The 16,822-nt window shown below is 46.0% G+C and overlaps 1 protein-coding gene and 15 non-coding genes across 17 annotated transcripts in view; 1 reads left to right on the top strand and 15 right to left on the bottom strand.

Moving 5' to 3' along the window:
- LOC137109149 (cilia- and flagella-associated protein 54-like) overlaps positions 1-16,822 on the top strand; it is a 166,370-nt gene that overhangs the window by 71,224 nt on the left and 78,324 nt on the right. The window lies entirely within an intron of this gene.
- Positions 128-199, bottom strand: trnah-gug (transfer RNA histidin (anticodon GUG)). Its single transcript has one exon. It is a non-coding gene; the product is annotated as a tRNA-His (tRNA).
- On the bottom strand, positions 699-770 carry trnah-gug (transfer RNA histidin (anticodon GUG)). The gene has a single exon. It is a non-coding gene; the product is annotated as a tRNA-His (tRNA).
- On the bottom strand, positions 1,519-1,590 carry trnah-gug (transfer RNA histidin (anticodon GUG)). The gene has a single exon. It is a non-coding gene; the product is annotated as a tRNA-His (tRNA).
- Positions 3,278-3,350, bottom strand: trnar-acg (transfer RNA arginine (anticodon ACG)). The gene has a single exon. It is a non-coding gene; the product is annotated as a tRNA-Arg (tRNA).
- trnah-gug (transfer RNA histidin (anticodon GUG)) lies at positions 3,577-3,648 on the bottom strand. Its single transcript has one exon. It is a non-coding gene; the product is annotated as a tRNA-His (tRNA).
- Positions 4,375-4,447, bottom strand: trnar-acg (transfer RNA arginine (anticodon ACG)). The gene has a single exon. It is a non-coding gene; the product is annotated as a tRNA-Arg (tRNA).
- trnar-acg (transfer RNA arginine (anticodon ACG)) lies at positions 11,155-11,227 on the bottom strand. The gene has a single exon. It is a non-coding gene; the product is annotated as a tRNA-Arg (tRNA).
- On the bottom strand, positions 11,726-11,798 carry trnar-acg (transfer RNA arginine (anticodon ACG)). Its single transcript has one exon. It is a non-coding gene; the product is annotated as a tRNA-Arg (tRNA).
- trnar-acg (transfer RNA arginine (anticodon ACG)) lies at positions 12,449-12,521 on the bottom strand. Its single transcript has one exon. It is a non-coding gene; the product is annotated as a tRNA-Arg (tRNA).
- trnah-gug (transfer RNA histidin (anticodon GUG)) lies at positions 12,748-12,819 on the bottom strand. The gene has a single exon. It is a non-coding gene; the product is annotated as a tRNA-His (tRNA).
- On the bottom strand, positions 13,319-13,390 carry trnah-gug (transfer RNA histidin (anticodon GUG)). Its single transcript has one exon. It is a non-coding gene; the product is annotated as a tRNA-His (tRNA).
- On the bottom strand, positions 14,117-14,189 carry trnar-acg (transfer RNA arginine (anticodon ACG)). The gene has a single exon. It is a non-coding gene; the product is annotated as a tRNA-Arg (tRNA).
- trnah-gug (transfer RNA histidin (anticodon GUG)) lies at positions 14,416-14,487 on the bottom strand. The gene has a single exon. It is a non-coding gene; the product is annotated as a tRNA-His (tRNA).
- trnar-acg (transfer RNA arginine (anticodon ACG)) lies at positions 15,214-15,286 on the bottom strand. Its single transcript has one exon. It is a non-coding gene; the product is annotated as a tRNA-Arg (tRNA).
- Positions 16,143-16,214, bottom strand: trnah-gug (transfer RNA histidin (anticodon GUG)). The gene has a single exon. It is a non-coding gene; the product is annotated as a tRNA-His (tRNA).

Here is a 16,822-nt window from a genome sequence, read left to right as displayed (position 1 = left end):
ACAGCTTGGATCTCATTTCCCTAAATGGCCACGATTGTGTGATGTGTATAAGTTTAACACTTTGTAAAAAGATGCAGAGGCTAGAAAACCCTGAGAACAACAATGGCCTCGTGGCTTTTCCACTAAATGCCGTGACCCGGATTCGAACCGGGGTTGCTGCGGCCACAACGCAGAGTACTAACCACTATACGATCACGGCCGCTGGCCTGATGCTCTATCTGGATTTGTTGAGGTTCTCACTGGAAGGTGGGCTGGCCTAGCAGTGCCTTTTTGTGAGTGTCAGTGTCACGGAGTTGTCCAGGCTAGTTTAGGAGACGTTGAAAGATAACAGCGTTTTAGACTTGTACAGGCAAAGACAGCGTAGCAACCGCACGTCACCTGATAACCAAAAGTAAACCGCGAGCTAGCCAGGAGTCGAACCTAGAATCTTCTGATCCGTAGTCAGACGCTTTATCCATTGCGCCACTAGCCCCAGTAGAGCCGTGTGTTCAGAAGAGCTTGGATCTCATTTCCCTAAATGGCCAAGCTCACAAGAGCTTGGATCTCGCTTCCCTTAATGGCCAAGCTCAGAACAGCTTGGATCTCATTACCCTAAATGGCCACGATTGTGTGATGTGTATCAGCTTAACACTTTGTAAAAAGATGCAGAGGCTGGAAAACCCTGAGAACAACAATGGCCTCGTGGCTTTTCCACTAGATGCCGTGACCCGGATTCGAACCAGGGTTGCTGCGGCCACAACGCAGAGTACTAACCACTATACGATCACGGCCGCTGTCCTAATGCTCTCTCTGGATTTGTTGAGGTTCTCACTGGAAGGTGGGCTGGCCTAGCAGTGCCTTTTTGTGAGTGTGCCTTTTTGTGAGTGTCAGTGTAACGGAGTTGTCCAGGCTAGTTTAGGACACGTTGAAAGGCCAGCCATTGAGTCTTTTCGTATCATATTTCATATATGTTGAACACTGTACTCCCAAGTTCGGCCTTAGTGAATTCTTTGTGAATTTGACGTCGTGGTAATTGATTTGGGTTCGTTTTCAAAGATAACAGCGTTTTAGACCGTACAGGCAAAGAGAGCATAGCAACCGCACGTCACCTGATAACCAAAATATCCATCACGCCACTAGCCCCAGCAGAGCTATGGGTTCAGAAGTGCTTGGAGCTTGGATCTCATTTCAAGTGAGCATTTATTATACGATCCAAACGTCACCTGATAACCAAAAGGTAAACCGCAAGCTAGCCAGGAGTAGAACCTAGAATCTTCTGATTCGTAGTCAGACGCGTTATCCATTGCACCACTAGCCCCAGCAGAGCTATGGATTCAGAAGAGCTTGGATCTCATTTCCCTAAATGGCCACGATTGTTGTGTCGTGCTCTGAACGCAGATACACAGTTTGCCTTATGTTTCAGGTTATAAAACAGCTGATGGGGGAAGACGTGTTATGTGTATCTGTTTAACACTTTGTAAAAGATGCAGAGTCTGGAAAACCCTGAGAACAACAATGGCCTCGTGGCTGTCCAATAAATGCCGTGACCCGGATTCGAACCGGGGTTGCTGCGGCCACAACGCAGAGTACTAACCACTATACGATCACGGCCGCTGCCCTGATGCTCTCTTTGGATTTGTTGAGGTTCTCACTGGAAGGTGGGCTGGCCTAGCAGTGCCTTTTTGTGAGTGTCAGTGTAACGGAGTTGTCCAGGCTAGTTTAGGACACGTTGAAAGGCCAATCCATTGCGCCACTAGCCCCAGTAGAGCTGTGTGTTCAGAAGAGCTTGGATCTCATTTCCCTAAATGGCCAAGCTCAGATGAGGTTGGATCTCACTTCCCTAAATGGCCAAGCTCAGAACAGCTTGGATCTCATTACCCTAAATGGCCACGATTGTGTGATGTGTATCAGTTTAACACTTTGTAAAAAGATGCAGATGCCTTTTTTTGAGTGTCAGTGTAACGGAGTTGTCCAGGCTAGTTTAGGACACGTTGAAAGATAACAGCGTTTTAGACTGTACAGGCAGAGAGAGAGTTGCAACCGCACCTCATCTCAGTAGTCCAGGCTAGTTTAGGACACGTTGAAAGATAACAGCGTTTTAGACTTGTACAGGCAAAGAGAGCGTAGCAACCGCACGTCACCTGATAACCAAAAATAAACCTCTAGCTAGCCAGAAGTCGAACCTAGAATCTTCTGATCCGTAGTCAGACGCGTTATCCATTGCGCCACTAGCCCCAGTAGAGCTGTGTGTTCAGAAGAGCTTGGATCTCATTTCCCTAAATGGCCAAGCTCAGATGAGGTTGGATCTCACTTCCCTAAATGGCCAAGCTCAGAACAGCTTGGATCTCATTACCCTAAATGGCCACGATTGTGTGATGTGTATCAGTTTAACACTTTGTAAAAAGATGCAGAGGCTAGAAAACCAATGGCCTCGTGGCTTTTCCACTAAATGCCGTGACCCGGATTCGAACCGGGGTTGCTGCGGCCACAACGCAGAGTACTAACCACTATATGATCACGGCCACTGGCCTGATGCTCTCTCTGGATTTGTTGAGGTTCTCACTGGAAGGTGGGCTGGCCTAGCAGTGCCTTTTTGTGAGTGTCAGTGTCACGGAGTTGTCCAGGCTAGTTTAGGACACGTTGAAAGATTACAGCGTTTTAGCCCTAGCACAGCAAAGGGCTCAAAAGAGCTTAGATCTCATTTTCCTAAATGGCCACGATTGTTGTGTCATGCTCTGAATTCAGATACACAGTTTGCCTTATGTTTCAGGTTATAAAACAGCTGATGGGGGAAGAAGTGTTATGTGTATCAGTTTAACACTTTGTAAAAAATGCAGAGGCTGGAAAACCCTGAGAACAACAATGGCCTCGTGGCTTTTCCACTAAATGCCGTGACCCGGATTTGAACCGGGATTCCTGCAGCCACAACGCAGAGTACTAACCACTATACGATCACTGCCGCTGCCCTGATGCTCTCTCTGGATTTGTTGAGGTTCTCACTGGAAGGTGGGCTGGCCTAGCAGTGCCTTTTTGTGAGTGTGCCTTTTTGTGAGTGTCAGTGTAACGGAGTTGTCCAGGCTAGTTTAGGACACGTTGAAAGGCCAGCCATTGAGTCTTTTCGTATCATATTTCATATATCTTGAACACTGTACTTCCAAGTTCGACCTTATTGAATTCTTTGTGAATTTGACGTCGTGGTAATTGATTTGGGTTCGTTTTCAAAGATAACAGCGTTTTAGCCCGTACAGGCAAAGAGAGCGTAGCAACCGCACGTCACCTGATAACCAAAAGGAAACCGCGAGCTAGCCAGGAGTCGAACCTAGAATCTTCTGATCCGTAGTCAGACGCGTTATCCATTGCGCCACTAGCCCCAGTAGAGCTGTGTGTTCAGAAGAGCTTGGATCTCATTTCCCTAAATGGCCAAGCTCAGAAGAGCTTGGATCTCACTTCCCTAAATGGCCAAGCTCAGAACAGCTTGGATCTCATTACCCTAAATAGCCACGATTGTGTGATGTGTATCAGTTTAACACTTTGCAAAAAGATGCAGAGGCTGGAAAACCCTGAGAACAACAATGGCCTCATGGCTTTTCCACTAAATGCCGTGACCCGGATTCGAACCGGGGTTGCTGCGGCCACAACGCAGAGTACTAACCACTATACGATCACGGCCACTGGCCTGATGCTCTTCCTGGATTTGTTGAGGTTCTCACTGGAAGGTGGGCTGGCCTAGCAGTGCCTTTTTGTGAGTGTCAGTGTCACGGAGTTGTCCAGGCTAGTTTAGGACACGTTGAAAGATAAGAGCGTTTTAGACTGTACAGCCAGAGAGATCGTTGCAACCGCACCTCACCTCAGTAGTCCAGGATAGTTTATGACACGTTGAAAGATAACAGCGTTTTAGCCCTAGCACAGCAAAGGGCTCAAAAGAGCTTAGATCTCATTTTCCTAAATGGCCACGATTGTTGTGTCATGCTCTGAATTCAGATACACAGTTTGCCTTATGTTTCAGGTTATAAAACAGCTGATGGGGGAAGAAGTGTTATGTGAATCAGTTTAACACTTTGTAAAAAATGCAGAGGCTGGAAAACCCTGAGAACAACAATGGTCTCGTGGCTTTTCCACTAAATGCCATGACTCGGATTCGAACCGGAATTCCTGCAGCCACAACGCAGAGTACTAACCACTATACGATCACGGCCGCTGGCCTGATGCTCTCTCTGGATTTGTTGAGGTTCTCACTGGAAGGTGGGCTGGCCTAGCAGTGCCTTTTTGTGAGTGTCAGTGTCACGGAGTTGTCCAGGCTAGTTTAGGACACGTTGAAAGATAACAGCGTTTTAGACTTGTACAGGCAAAGAGAGTGTAGCAACCGCACGTCACCTGATAACCAAAAGTAAACCTCGAGCTAGCCAGGAGTCGAACCTAGAATCTTCTAATCCGTAGTCAGACGCGTTATCCATTGCGCCACTAGCCCCAGTAGAGCTGTGTGTTCAGAAGAGCTTGGATCTCATTTCCCTAAATGGCCACGATTGTGTGATGTGTATCAGTTTAACACTTTGTAAAAAGATGCAGATGCCTTTTTTTGAGTGTCAGTGTAACGGAGTTGTCCAGGCTAGTTTAGGACACGTTGAAAGATAACAGCGTTTTAGACTGTACAGGCAGAGAGAGAGTTGCAACCGCACCTCATCTCAGTAGTCCAGGCTAGTTTAGGACACGTTGAAAGGCCAGCCATTGAGTCTTTTCGTATCATATTTCATATATCTTGAACACTGTACTCCCAAGTTCGACCTTAGTGAATTCTTTGTGAATTTGACGTCGTGGTAATTGATTTGGGTTCGTTTTCAAAGATAACAGCGTTTTAGACCGTACAGGCAAAGAGAGCGTAGCAATCGCACGTCACCTGATAACCAAAAGAAAACCGCGAGCTAGCCAGGAGTCGAACCTAGAATCTTCTGATCCGTAGTTTTTTTTTTTTTTTTTTATCTTTTTATTATCAAAAATACACTTTACAAAATAAAAATTAACTATATACAGAGAAACATAAAGAAAAAGAGTAAATTCATTCGTCTTTTTAACAGTAAATCAAACAAATTAAAGCAAAGCAAGCCTCTTCCCCTTTTTTCCACATATTTGTATGCACATATATACATGTATACATACATATATATACATACACACATATATATACATATATACATACACCTACATACACACATACATTCTTAAATATATACGCCCATATACTACAAGGTTAAATAAATTCACCCAAAATCGAAGTGCAATCTACCCTCCCCATCCAGCTCACATAAATCATTCCTTGCCCCCCACCTAGCTATAAACTCATCCTCATCCACTGAAAACAGAATTCTCATGTAATGTGTCACCATATTTTGAAAAAAACCCACCCTGTTTGTCCTTTTCCCCCCATACAAAGCATAATTTCTACCAACATACAACACATGACGTGCTACACTCAATAAAAAATTGATTAAACCAACATTACATCTTTTATCACCTTTTTGTTTCCCAAAGCACCACACCCAGTCCCATGCTTCCCCTTCTAACTTAGGCAGTTTACACTTATTGATTAACAACGTTTTAACCCAGTCCCTGAAATCCCGTGTGACTGTACAGTATAGCATAAAGTGGTTAAAATCTTCATCTTCCACCCTACAGACCGGACAGGTTCTCGCATACGTGCTTTTACTTATCTGGTGAAGGACGACAGAAACCAGCACCCTTCTGTGACGCAGCAGGAAGTTTGAGTTTGCTATTGCAGGGGGAAGCCACTTACTGTGTATATTTGACCAAATTTCAGAGACGGGACGGGTAAGAAAGAGATGAGACCATGCAGTGTTTGCTGTAGGTTCTTGGAATATTTTGTTAATTAAAACCCTATACCAAAATTTTGATTGTAAATCTTGCAGTTTTCTGTTTTTGACGTCACAGGTCAGAGCAAAATCCAGCTCGTCGTCCTCCACCCGATCCTCATCCACTTCCGACAACCACTCTTTCCACTCTTGCGGCATTCGCTCTAATAAATCATCACAAAATCGAACAACTCTAGCCTTTTTTATATTAAACCCTTTCATCCTAATTTTACTAAATACCGCAAGAGGGCTAGGAGCCCCTGTCTGGTCTAAAACATCTTTAATCTGATGTAGCGCCTCAGTCAAGATGCCCCGACCGGCCTTACATCCCTCTCGGCCGCTGAGGCAGGGGTTCCCAAAGATGGGCTGGTTTAACACACTTTGTTTTGATGTAATTACACACTCCAACTGGGGCAGGATTTCCACCCATGCCTCAGCCGCCTCCTGGAAGAGTGGACATGTTCCCACAATAGGCCGGCCGAGTGTGACGCTACATAGATTGTAAAAGCCGCACATACCTCTTTTCAGTACATCATCATACAAATAATCCTCCCATATGTTTTTAGTTTTCTGGCTCAGCATTTTCTTAAACAGTTTTATTCTTAATGACTTCAATTTTGCTTTTAAATTACACAGTTTGAGTCCCCCCTTTTTGTACGGCCCGACCAGTGTCTTATGTGCAATTTTCATTGCTCTCCCCTTCCATAGAAAATCCTCAATAGCGCTGCTCAGGCGTACCAGTACATCACTCGGCAGGTGACAAACCTGCATGGTGTAGACAAGTCTCGGCACAATTACTGCATTTATTACAGTGATTTTCCCTTTTAGACCTAATCCCCTCATTCTCCACAGTGCGAGCCTTGATCTACACCCCGCAACCTGCTCTTCCCAGGATCTACGACTGCTGTCTTCTGGTTGTGAGCCCAAATATACACCAAGTACTTTAACCTCAGGCCCGCCCCTTTTAAAATGCTGGCCTTCCTCCCCAAGAACGGTACCAGGCCCCAGGATCAAACTCGATTTGTCCTTATTTACCCGTGCTCCCGCAGCTTGCTCATATGCATCTAGATGTTGCAAAACCCTTCGCAAACTATCCCCATCCCTGACCATGATGTTAATATCATCTGCATATTGTGCTATTTTGAAATCAGTTCCTCTGGGCGACGTGATCCCAATTATTTGAGAGTCAGATATAATTGACTGTGCTAGAGGTTCTGCCACTATTGCATAGAGCATAGCTGATAGGGGGCACCCCTGTCTCACTGATCTTTCTAAGGGGACGGGATCTGTCACGAAGCCATTGCACTTCACGACACTAGTAGCTCGGCTGTACAGTAACTTCATCCACCCTCGAAAAGTTGGGCCGAACCCAAAAACCCCCAGACACTCGAAGAGAAAATCGTGACTCACTCTGTCAAATGCCTTCTCTAGATCTACATTAAGGTATATACCTCCTGTAGCCATTAAATTCTCCAATGAGAATTTTGTTGACAAAATGCAGTCAGCGATATCCCTCCCCGGAATGCTGTAAGTCTGGGTAGGCCCAACTATCGAGCCAATCACTCCCTTAAGCCTGAACCCTAGCACCTTAGCGAGGATCTTATAGTCAGTATTGAGCAGACTAATTGGCCTATAATTTGCCAGGTCATCTCTGGCGCCTTTGTTTTTATAAACTAGAGTGATCACACCCCTTAAAAAAGACTCCGCGCACCTGTTCTCCTCCTGCATGGCAGAGTATAGCCTGCAGAGGACGGGGGCCAGTATGTTGCTGAAATGTTGGTAAAACTCAGCTGAGAGACCATCCACACCCGGGCTTTTAGATGTATTAAGGCTTCCAATCGCTGCTCTCACTTCTTCAATCTGAATGTCACCATCACACAGAGCCGCATCCTCGTGACTGAGGGAGCAGCCAATTTTTCCTAATACTGTGCCCATTTGTGCTTTTTTAATATGTTGTTTGCTAAACAAATTAGCGTAGTAGTCTTGTATTGCTTGTAAAATATCCACTATATCAGTATGTGTGTTTCCATCAAGGTCTTTTATTTCTGGTATGTATGTTTTTGCCTGTTTCCTTTTTTCCAAACCTAGAAAAAAAGCAGTACAGCGCTCCCCTTTCAACATGTGTTGTGCTTTACTGCGGATCATTGCGCCTCTGCATTTTCTCTCATCTAACCGTCTCAGCTGCTCCCTCAATCCAAGATAGACATCCAAGGGACGGTCACACTCAGCCTCAATAAGCTCAAGCTCCTCTTTTAGATGATGTCTCAGCTCAGCCTCCTCTGTCTTTTCCCTCAGCCTCTTCTCTCTGCTCAGAGCGATACAACGCTTTTTAATTTTAAATTTGGTGCGCTCCCACCACTCAATGATATCCACGACATAATCACTCTCATCACATAGAGCAGAGAGAAAAGACTTCATTTTATCTTTAAAAACTTGATCTTCAAGGAGGGAAGTGTTAAAACACCACAGGCCCCCATTCCTTTGCATACCACCCTCCCCTAGAGTCACCTTTAAACAGGCATGATCACTCCAGGAACAAAAACAATATTTACACTCATTTAATTCTTGCACCAAACTCGACGCCAACAAACACAGGTCAATCCTGGATTGCTTTAGCCTGCCCAATACCACTTGCCTGCGCGAATACGCCCGGGTGCCGGGGTTCAGCACTCTCCACGCATCTATCAAATCACACTCATCCATCCATACAAAAACAGCCGATCTACTAATGTCTTGTTTAAATTTATTATTAACTCCTACGTCCGCCTTAGTCAGAGCAACATTCCAATCTCCTATCACTACCGAGCGATCATCTGTCCACCTTTTGCAGCGCTCAAAGAAACCTCTCCTTTCAGGTTCACTGTTCGGACCGTACAAATTCAGAATTCTATATTTTTTATTATAATGTATTATATCAATAACAATTAGTCTACCCTGTCCATCCTTAAAAATCTCCACAATACTCTCACACACACCCGGCTTTACAAAAATTGCCACTCCAGCAGTTTTGTTTGAGGAGAGGGAGTAAAAGAGCTCCCCTCTCCAAAAAGATTTTATAGTGTCTATTTTGTCCATGGACCACCTACATTCCTGGACACACAAGATGTCGCATGCCATTTCTCCACAGAGTTGCTCTATTTTCCCAATATTTGTTAACCCGTTTAAATTTTGCGATTGAAGCAGCATTATCAAGTAAACACCGATTAAAAAGGTCATTTCCTAAGCTGTTTTTTCCCTTTGCCTCTATTCCCTCCCTCACTCCTCCCTGATTTCTCTTGCTGTGGACGTTTTCTAACCTGCTTTATCTGCTGAACATCCATCTCCGAATCTGACTCTATACTGTCAGCCTGGGGAGCCAGCAGGGCAGCATCCGAGTCTTCCTCTCTAGGGGCGGGTGGTATTCCATTATGAGAGGGGACCTTCTGTGAAGCGAGCCAAGATGGGCTCAGCCAACCCCCTTCAGGGTGACCCGCCCTATCCCCGCTCCACTCTGCCAGCACTTGATCCATACTAGATCCCAACACATCCTCTCTTTCACTCCCATGTTCCTCCCGCACAGGCAGGTCACCGCCCTGCGTCTCCAACACCACCTCATCCTCCTGTTCACTCTCGCTGCCCATATTCAGCTCTGGCTCCTCTACAGGTCTAACCTCACTCCTGTCATCCTCGGAGATGGATTCCCTGCTACCCTCCCCATTCCCTTCATCTATATTTTTACATTGACATTCCTCTGTGGAGCTATGACATTCCATACATCTGTGCATCCTGGCATCACACTCACGTGCATAATGTCCCTGTTTATTACATTTAAAACAGGTGAAATCCGGACAGTCCCTCACGATGTGTCCCGGCTGTAAGCACATCCGACAAACTTTCACTTGATTATTGTGAATTACTCTAAAATACTCCGGACCATTAGCTGTCATGAATTTCGCTGAGTAGGGCAGTGACTGCACAGTTTCATTAAACTTTACCTTCATATATCTTGTACCGTCCGCCACATCAGTCCCGGGCCACATCCTCCTTTTAATAGGCGAGATCGTTCTCACTCCCCACACGTCCAGTTTTTCCATAATTTCCTCGTCCGTTATATACGCCGGCAAATTCAAAAAAGACACCACCAGTTCATCAATTGCTAATGTTTTTACCATTACCACCGCTTTACCAACTTTAAATCCATCCAGTAGCCTTTTCTTTCCAGCTTCACTTTTTACCGTCACCTCATATTTATTCGATCCGGTCTCACGCAGCGCAACTATGCCTCCACACACATCACGTATTGCTCGTAACAGTTCCATCGTTTTCACCTTCTCTTCACCAACCACCTCTGCCAATACAGTCAAATCTTTTTCGTACCTTTTTTCTCTCATTGTCTCCCGTCTTCCGCTCATCTCCGTCTGCATCCTCGCCCGTTCCTCCTGATGTTTTCCATCCACACAAATGCCATCAATCTCCAACCTATTCTGCCGCTGCTCTCCGACCAAATCCACTCCTTTCCCCGTCCTCTTTGCTGAAGTAATCCTCTGCATTGACAAGCCCGGAACTTGCCCGCCATTTCTCTTCTCTCCCTGCTCCACGGCCTGGCGTTTGCTTCCTCCCGCTCCGTACTCTATTTCGGCTGGCATTGCCGTTTCCCCCCGACATCTCATGGTAGGAGCCACAATTTTCACAGCGTCCTCCGTCAATTTACCTCGTCTTTCTCCGCCATTCTCCATTTTACGTAGCTTGGCGAATCGAGTAACACTCGGCAAAAAAACAAAACCAAAATAAAATAAAAAAGAAAAAGGCAAAATGAAAGCGCCCCCGAACGGAGCAAATCCGCCGGGGGGATTAGTAACATAAACAAAATCGAAATCTCTATACTATTTAGTTAAATTACGACAAAAAACACAAGCAAACTGAAAAAGCCCGCCAAAACAGGCTCATGCGCGGGTCCGTCACTGCTCGCTCTAGAGAGAAACCACACCTCTGTCTGCAACCAGGTTTGGGAACCAAAAACAGCAAACAGGTGCTGCTGCCAGAAAGAGCCCTAGCAGTGCCTTTTTGTGAGTGTGCCTTTTTGTGAGTGTCAGTGTAACGGAGTTGTCCAGGCTAGTTTAGGACACGTTGAAAGGCCAGCCATTGAGTCTTTTCGTATCATATTTCATATATCTTGAACACTGTACTTCCAAGTTCGACCTTATTGAATTCTTTGTGAATTTGACGTCGTGGTAATTGATTTGGGTTCGTTTTCAAAGATAACAGCGTTTTAGACCGTACAGGCAAAGAGAGCGTAGCAACCGCACGTCACCTGATAACCAAAAGGAAACCGCGAGCTAGCCAGGAGTCGAACCTAGAATCTTCTGATCCGTAGTCAGACGCGTTATCCATTGCGCCACTAGCCCCAGTAGAGCTGTGTGTTCAGAAGAGCTTGGATCTCATTTCCCTAAATGGCCAAGCTCAGAAGAGCTTGGATCTCACTTCCCTAAATGGCCAAGCTCAGAACAGCTTGGATCTCATTACCCTAAATGGCCACAATTGTGTGATGTGTATCAGTTTAACACTTTGTAAAAAGATGCAGAAGCTGGAAAACCCTGAGAACAACAATGGCCTCGTGGCTTTTCCACTAAATGCCGTGACCCGGATTCGAACCGGGGTTCCTGCGGCCACAACGCAGAGTACTAACCACTATACGATCACTGCCGCTGCCCTGATGCTCTCTCTGGATTTGTTAAGGTTCTCACTGGAAGGTGGGCTGGCCTAGCAGTGCCTTTTTGTGAGTGTGCCTTTTTGTGAGTGTCGGTAATTGATTTGGGTTCGTTTTCAAAGATAACAGCGTTTTAGACCGTACAGGCAAAGAGAGCGTAGCAATCGCACGTCACCTGATAACCAAAAGAAAACCGCGAGCTAGCCAGGAGTCGAACCTAGAATCTTCTGATCCGTAGTCAGACGCGTTATCCATTGCGCCACTAGCCCCAGTAGAGCTGTGTGTTCAGAAGAGCTTGGATCTCATTTCCCTAAATGGCCAAGCTCAGAAGAGCTTGGATCTCACTTCCCTAAATGGCCAAGCTCAGAACAGCTTGGATCTCATTACCCTTAATGGCCACAATTGTGTGATGTGTATCAGTTTAACACTTTGTAAAAAGATGCAGAAGCTGGAAAACCCTGAGAACAACAATGGCCTCGTGGCTTTTCCACTAAATGCCGTGACCCGGATTCGAACCGGGGTTCCTGCGGCCACAACGCAGAGTACTAACCACTAACCACTAACGCCATACGATCACGGCCACTGGCCTGATGCTCTTCCTGGATTTGTTAAGGTTCTCACTGGAAGGTGGGCTGGCCTAGCAGTGCCTTTTTGTGAGTGTGCCTTTTTGTGAGTGTCAGTGTAACGGAGTTGTCCAGGCTAGTTTAGGACACGTTGAAAGGCCAGCCATTGAGTCTTTTCGTATCATATTTCATATATCTTGAACACTGTACTTCCAAGTTCGACCTTATTGAATTCTTTGTGAATTTGACGTCGTGGTAATTGATTTGGGTTCGTTTTCAAAGATAACAGCGTTTTAGACCGTACAGGCAAAGAGAGCGTAGCAACCGCACGTCACCTGATAACCAAAAGGAAACCGCGAGCTAGCCAGGAGTCGAACCTAGAATCTTCTGATCCGTAGTCAGACGCGTTATCCATTGCGCCACTAGCCCCAGTAGAGCTGTGTGTTCAGAAGAGCTTGGATCTCATTTCCCTAAATGGCCAAGCTCAGAAGAGCTTGGATCTCACTTCCCTAAATGGCCAAGCTCAGAACAGCTTGGATCTCATTACCCTAAATGGCCACGATTGTGTGATGTGTATCAGTTTAACACTTTGTAAAAAGATGCAGAGGCTAGAAGACCCCGAGAACAACAATGGCCTCGTGGCTTTTCCACTAAATGCCATGACCCGGATTCGAACCGGGGTTGCTGCGGCCACAACGCAGAGTACTAACCACTATACGATCACGGCCACTGGCCTGATCCTCTCTCTGGATTTGTTGAGGTTCTCACTGGAAGGTGGGCTGGCCTAGCAGTGCCTTTTTGTGAGTGTCAGTGTCACGGAGTTGTCCAGGCTAGTTTAGGACACGTTGAAAGATTACAGCGTTTTAGACTTGTACAGGCAAAGAGAGCGTAGCAACCGCACGTCACCTGATAACCGAAAGTAAACCGCGAGCTAGCCAGGAGTCGAACCTAGAATCTTCTGATCCGTAGTTAGACGCTTTATCCATTGCGCCACTAGCCTGAGTAGATCTGTGTGTTCAGAAGAGCTTGGATCTCATTTCCCTAAATGGCCAAGCTCAGAAGAGGTTGGATCTCACTTCCCTAAATGGCCAAGCTCAGAACAGCTTGGATCTCATTACCCTAAATGGCCACGATTGTGTGATGTGTATCAGTTTAACACTTTGCAAAAAGATGCAGAGGCTGGAAAACCCTGAGAACAACAATGGCCTCATGGCTTTTCCACTAAATGCCGTGACCCGGATTCGAACCGGGGTTGCTGCGGCCACAACGCAGAGTACTAACCACTATACGATCACGGCCACTGGCCTGATGCTCTTCCTGGATTTGTTGAGGTTCTCACTGGAAGGTGGGCTGGCCTAGCAGTGCCTTTTTGTGAGTGTCAGTGTCACGGAGTTGTCCAGGCTAGTTTAGGACACGTTGAAAGATAAGAGCGTTTTAGACTGTACAGCCAGAGAGATCGTTGCAACCGCACCTCACCTCAGTAGTCCAGGATAGTTTATGACACGTTGAAAGATAACAGCGTTTTAGCCCTAGCACAGCAAAAGGCTCAAAAGAGCTTAGATCTCATTTTCCTAAATGGCCACGATTGTTGTGTCATGCTCTGAATTCAGATACACAGTTTGCCTTATGTTTCAGGTTATAAAACAGCTGATGGGGGAAGAAGTGTTATGTGTATCAGTTTAACACTTTGTAAAAAATGCAGAGGCTGGAAAACCCTGAGAACAACAATGGTCTCGTGGCTTTTCCACTAAATGCCATGACCCGGATACGAACCGGAATTCCTGCAGCCAAAACGCAGAGTACTAACCACTATACGATCACGGCCGCTGGCCTGATGCTCTCTCTGGATTTGTTGAGGTTCTCACTGGAAGGTGGGCTGGCCTAGCAGTGCCTTTTTGTGAGTGTCAGTGTCACGGAGTTGTCCAGGCTAGTTTAGGACACGTTGAAAGATAACAGCGTTTTAGACTTGTACAGGCAAAGAGAGTGTAGCAACCGCACGTCACCTGATAACCAAAAGTAAACCTCGAGCTAGCCAGGAGTCGAACCTAGAATCTTCTGATCCGTAGTCAGACGCGTTATCCATTGCGCCACTAGCCCCAGTAGAGCTGTGTGTTCAGAAGAGCTTGGATCTCATTTCCCTAAATGGCCAAGCTCAGAAGAGCTTGGATCTCACTTCCCTAAATGGCCAAGCTCAGAACAGCTTGGATCTCATTACCCTAAATGGCCACGATTGTGTGATGTGTATCAGTTTAACACTTTGCAAAAAGATGCAGAGGCTGGAAAACCCTGAGAACAACAATGGCCTCATGGCTTTTCCACTAAATGCCGTGACCCGGATTCGAACCGGGGTTGCTGCGGCCACAACGCAGAGTACTAACCACTATACGATCACGGCCACTGGCCTGATGCTCTTCCTGGATTTGTTGAGGTTCTCACTGGAAGGTGGGCTGGCCTAGCAGTGCCTTTTTGTGAGTGTCAGTGTCACGGAGTTGTCCAGGCTAGTTTAGGACACGTTGAAAGATAAGAGCGTTTTAGACTGTACAGCCAGAGAGATCGTTGCAACCGCACCTCACCTCAGTAGTCCAGGATAGTTTATGACACGTTGAAAGATAACAGCGTTTTAGCCCTAGCACAGCAAAGGGCTCAAAAGAGCTTAGATCTCATTTTCCTAAATGGCCACGATTGTTGTGTCATGCTCTGAATTCAGATACACAGTTTGCCTTATGTTTCAGGTTATAAAACAGCTGATGGGGGAAGAAGTGTTATGTGTATCAGTTTAACACTTTGTAAAAAATGCAGAGGCTGGAAAACCCTGAGAACAACAATGGTCTCGTGGCTTTTCCACTAAATGCCATGACTCGGATTCGAACCGGAATTCCTGCAGCCACAACGCAGAGTACTAACCACTATACGATCACGGCCGCTGGCCTGATGCTCTCTCTGGATTTGTTGAGGTTCTCACTGGAAGGTGGGCTGGCCTAGCAGTGCCTTTTTGTGAGTGTCAGTGTCACGGAGTTGTCCAGGCTAGTTTAGGACACGTTGAAAGATAACAGCGTTTTAGACTTGTACAGGAAAAGAGAGCGTAGCAACCGCACGTCACCTGATAACCAAAAGTAAACCTCGAGCTAGCCAGGAGTCGAACCTAGAATCTTCTAATCCGTAGTCAGACGCGTTATCCATTGCGCCACTAGCCCCAGTAGAGCTGTGTGTTCAGAAGAGCTTGGATCTCATTTCCCTAAATGGCCACGATTGTGTGATGTGTATCAGTTTAACACTTTGTAAAAAGATGCAGATGCCTTTTTTTGAGTGTCAGTGTAACGGAGTTGTCCAGGCTAGTTTAGGACACGTTGAAAGATAACAGCGTTTTAGACTGTACAGGCAGAGAGAGAGTTGCAACCGCACCTCATCTCAGTAGTCCAGGCTAGTTTAGGACACGTTGAAAGGCCAGCCATTGAGTCTTTTCGTATCATATTTCATATATGTTGAACACTGTACTCCCAAGTTCGACCTTAGTGAATTCTTTGTGAATTTGACGTCGTGGTAATTGATTTGGGTTCGTTTTCAAAGATAACAGCGTTTTAGACCGTACAGGCAAAGAGAGCGTAGCAACCGCACGTCACCTGATAACCAAAATATCCATCGCGCCACTAGCCCCAGCAGAGCTATGGGTTCAGAAGTGCTTGGAGCTTGGATCTCATTTCAAGTGAGCATTTATTATACGATCCAAACGTCACCTGATAACCAAAAGGTAAACCGCGAGCTAGCCAGGAGTCCAACCTAGAATCTTCTGATTCGTAGTCAGACGCGTTATCCATTGCCCCACTAGCCCCAGCAGAGATATGGATTCAGAAGAGCTTGGATCTCATTTCCCTAAATGGCCACGATTGTTGTGTCGTGCTCTGAACGCAGATACACAGTTTGCCTTATGTTTCAGGTTATAAAACAGCTGATGGGGGAAGACGTGTTATGTGTATCTCTTTAACACTTTGTAAAAGATGCAGAGGCTGGAAAACCCTGAGAACAACAATGGCCTCGTGGCTGTCCAATAAATGCCGTGACCCGGATTCGAACCGGGGTTGCTGCGGCCACAACGCAGTGTACTGACCACTATACGATCACGGCCGCTGCCCTGATGCTCTCTTTGGATTTGTTGAGGTTCTCACTGGAAGGTGGGCTGGCCTAGCAGTGCCTTTTTGTGAGTGTCAGTGTAACGGAGTTGTCCAGGCTAGTTTAGGACACGTTGAAAGGCCAATCCATTGCGCCACTAGCCCCAGTAGAGCTGTGTGTTCAGAAGAGCTTGGATCTCATTTCCCTAAATGGCCAAGCTCAGATGAGGTTGGATCTCACTTCCCTAAATGGCCAAGCTCAGAACAGCTTGGATCTCATTACCCTAAATGGCCACGATTGTGTGATGTGTATCAGTTTAACACTTTGTAAAAAGATGCAGATGCCTTTTTTTGAGTGTCAGTGTAACGGAGTTGTCCAGGCTAGTTTAGGACACGTTGAAAGATAACAGCGTTTTAGACTGTACAGGCAGAGAGAGAGTTGCAACCGCACCTCATCTCAGTAGTCCAGGCTAGTTTAGGACACGTTGAAAGGCCAGACATTGAGTCTTTTCGTATCATATTTCATATATGTTGAACACTGTACTCCCAAGTTCGACCTTAGTGAATTCTTTGTGAATTTGACGTCGTGGTAATTGATTTGGGTTCGTTTTCAAAGATAACAGC

This window comes from Channa argus, chromosome 24, assembly GCF_033026475.1.
Source record: "Channa argus isolate prfri chromosome 24, Channa argus male v1.0, whole genome shotgun sequence".
Taxonomy (NCBI): Eukaryota; Metazoa; Chordata; class Actinopteri; order Anabantiformes; family Channidae; genus Channa; species Channa argus.
The sequence above is the reverse complement of the archived record's forward strand: the minus strand, read 5'-3'. Positions and strand labels throughout refer to the sequence as shown.